The 3657-nt window shown below is 37.8% G+C and overlaps 1 pseudogene; it reads left to right on the top strand.

The window, feature by feature from the left end:
* Positions 1 to 603: 603 nt before the first annotated feature.
* On the top strand, positions 604 to 1948 carry LOC128659761 (probable acyl-CoA dehydrogenase 6; annotated as a pseudogene).
* The last annotated feature ends 1709 nt before the right edge of the window (positions 1949 to 3657 follow it).

Consider the following 3657-nt stretch of genomic DNA (forward strand, 5'->3'; position numbering starts at 1 on the left):
TTACTAGAAAGCAGTGGATAGCCGCTAGTCGGGGGGGTGAGATAGTTCCTACACATCCATAGGCAATGCCATTGAAATATATAGTAAATGAAGACTCCAAATATAGAATTAAGAAATGGGAAAATAAGGGGCTATATAGGGTGGCAGATATGCAGCTCCATGGCAAATTACTGACATATACCCAACTCCAAGAAAAAATAGAACCCATTCACTTGCAGTGGTTCCTATACCTCCAGACGATGTCAGCCATACGAAACTATTTAGAGACAACCACGATGCAAAGCCGACAGTCAACCTTAGAATTTCTGTGTACGTCCCCCAACAGACCTAAAAAAGCAATTTCCAAACTATATATCTTCATACAACAGACCAAGGTTCAGGCCAAATCTTCAGTAATGATAACATGGGAAAGAGATTTAGGCAAAGAGGTTGAGATAGATGACTGGAATGAAATGTTCTCTCAGGCTAGTAAAGGACTTATTAGTGCAGACCTCAGAGAGAATATTCTGAAAACATCCTTCAGATGGTATTTGACGCCAATGAAAACCGCTCATATGGCTGAGGGTAGGGATAATCATTGCTACAGAGGGGCGGTTTGTTTACTTGACTAAAAGTGCACTGATACTGTCATAGTGTACACACAGAGGACGTATCATGGCTGCCATGGCTCTGAGCTTGTTTCATGTCCTCTGGCTGAGAAGCTACCTGAACCGAAGCAAAGCCTGCCTCCTGGGTCTGCCAAGGCTTCTCTCCCAGTCAGCTGAAGCCAGCCAGAGTGCTCATTTATACACACCGGAGCACCATGCATTGAGGGCATCCGTCAGGAAGATTATAGACAATGAAATTAACCCCTTTGTGGACAAATGGGAATAAGCTGAAGAATTTCCAGCACACAAGATATTTAAAGTCCTTGGTCAGGCTGGTATTTTGGGAGTTAACAAACCAACAGAATATGGCGGATCAGGTTTGGACTTCTCATACAGTATAGCAGTGGCTGAAGAACTTGGACATATCCATTGTGGTGGAATTCCAATGGCTATTGGTGTCCAGTCAGACATGGCTACGCCAGCTCTTACAAGGTTTGGCAGTGATGAACTAAAACTTCAGTTCCTTGCACCAACTATTGCAGGAGATGTGGTGGCTTGTCTGGGAGTGAGTGAAGCGGGATCTGGATCAGATGTGGCAAGTATTAAGACTACAGCTGTGAAAAAGGGTGATAATTATGTTATCAATGGCAGCAAGATGTGGATAACCAATGGTTGCCAAGCAGACTGGATGTGCTTACTTACCAATACAAGTACAGGACCACCTCACAGAAACAAATCCCTCATATGTTTACCTATAAAATTACCCGGTGTCCACGTTGTAAAAAAAATAGATAAAATGGGCATGAAATCATCAGATACTGCACAGATATTCTTTGAAGATGTCAGAGTTCCAAGTAAATATTTGATTGGAGAGGAAGGAATGGGCTTTACGTATCAGATGTTGCAATTCCAAGAGGAACGTATGTGGGGAGTTGCCAGCATTATTACACCAATGGAAAACATCATAAAAGAAACAATTGATTATACAAGCCAGCGAAAAATCTTCAACAAGCCAGTGCTACATAACCAAGTTGTTTACTTTCGCTTGGCTGAATTGGCAACTGAGGTTGAACTACTTCGTTCCCTTTTGTACCGTACTGTTGGGATGTATGTTGAAGGTAATGATGTAACCAAATTTGCTTCCATGGCCAAATTAAAAGCTGGACGACTTGTTCGGTAACTAAGTGATAGTTGTCTCCAATACTGGGGAGGAATGGGCTTTACTAATGAAGTCCATGTTAGCAGGTTTTATAGAGATTCAAGGTTGTTGTCTATAGGAGCCGGAGCAGATGAAGTCATGCTCTCAATCATTTGCAAATATATGGGAACTCTACCAAGCAAACAATAAATCTGCCAGCCACTATATAATCGTATCCGATTTCAACAGAAATAACATTTGTTATTCTTTGACGCTTATGCCTTGATTTTCTAATTATTTTGTTTGCGTATTAACAAATAAATTATAACAAAATCCAAAAAAAAAAAAAAAAAATCATTGCTACAGAGGATGTAAAATAGTAGGTTCCTATATCCACATGTGGTGGGAATGCACGAAAGTTAGCAATATATGGCACAGATTGTCAAAACTATTGAGTGAGGTGTTAAATGAACAGATATCTCTCACCCCAGCCCAAGCACTACTACATGAAAACATAGCTAGATTTAATACACACATAAATGTGTTTAACAGGATTCTGTGTACTACGACGAGAATAACTATTGCAAAATACTGGAAGACGGAAATACCGTCATGGACAGAGGTCCTAACCAGAATCCGGATGACATACTCGTTGTATGAATCAGCAGCAAGGGTATTAGATATAGAACCCTGGTTTCAAAAGGTCTGGTTTTACTGGATAATGGAAAATAGTAAAGAGTAACACCCTATAATAGGAAGAGGAGGTATAAAATAAGAAGAGATGAAAGGGTATATCCTTTGTAGAGGCAAAAAGCAAAGAGGACTGACTGACGATGGACGATGAGGGGGACTTGGGTAGATGACCCCCCAGATGAGCGAGTAATTTTTAGATATTGTGAAGGTAAAGTGTGTAGTGACAGAATATAACTCTATGAAAAAACTTTTATATTTTTGATTTGTTGGTTTAACATGTTTGTATTGAAAGTTGTTGACAGTTCATGTTGAAAAGGCAAAGAAAAATACCCCCCATATTACCTGATCCCTCATTAAGAACAGTACTCTAAAAGAGATTGCAAAGGAGAAATAAAAGGGGGAGGATTTACTACGGAAAATAACTCCACAGATCACCACGAAGACTTCTAGTTCAGGAATATAACCTTGGAGGAAGGAAGAAAAATGCATTCATTTGCCAAAATCCCCAAGAGAGCAAACAAAGAGAGAAGTACACGAACTTTAAATAAAGAGAGAACTCTAGACACGGGTGTGCTCATGTCAAAATGAATGTCATGTCATGTTATCTGTTGTGTTTCAGATGTGTAATGTGTGTTTATGTTCTAAGAAATGTGGAAATGAAGTGGAGTTAATAAAAATTATTTCAACTAAATATCTGATAATTTCTTTTTTATTTTGTGTAATGTGAGTTTTTTTTGTAATTTAGGTAATTGTATTAAATTTATGTCATTTATTTAATTGTAGTGTAAGGTTAGGTTTTAGTGTAAAAGAGGTTAGGTTTTATTTTACAGGTAAATATGTATTTATTTTAGCTAGGTAGTTAGTAAATAGTTAATAACTATTTACTAACTAGTCTACCTAGTTAAAATAAATACAAACTTGCCTGTGAAACAAAAATAAAACCTAAGCTAGATACAATGTAACTATTAGTTATATTGTATCTAGCTTATGGTTAATTTTATAGGTAAGTATTTAGTTTTAAATAGGAATTATTTAGATAATTATAGTAGGTTTTATTTAGATTTATTTTAATTATATTTAAGTTAGGGGGTGTTAGGGTTAGACTTAGGTTTAGGGGTTAATAAATTTAGTATAGTGGCAGCAACATTGGGGCGGCAGATTAGGGGTTAATAAATGTAGGTAGGTGGCGGCGATGTTAGGGGCGGCAGATTAGGGGTTAATAATATTTAACTAGTGTTT

The sequence above is a fragment of the Bombina bombina genome, chromosome 5 (assembly GCF_027579735.1).
Source record: "Bombina bombina isolate aBomBom1 chromosome 5, aBomBom1.pri, whole genome shotgun sequence".
Taxonomy (NCBI): Eukaryota; Metazoa; Chordata; class Amphibia; order Anura; family Bombinatoridae; genus Bombina; species Bombina bombina.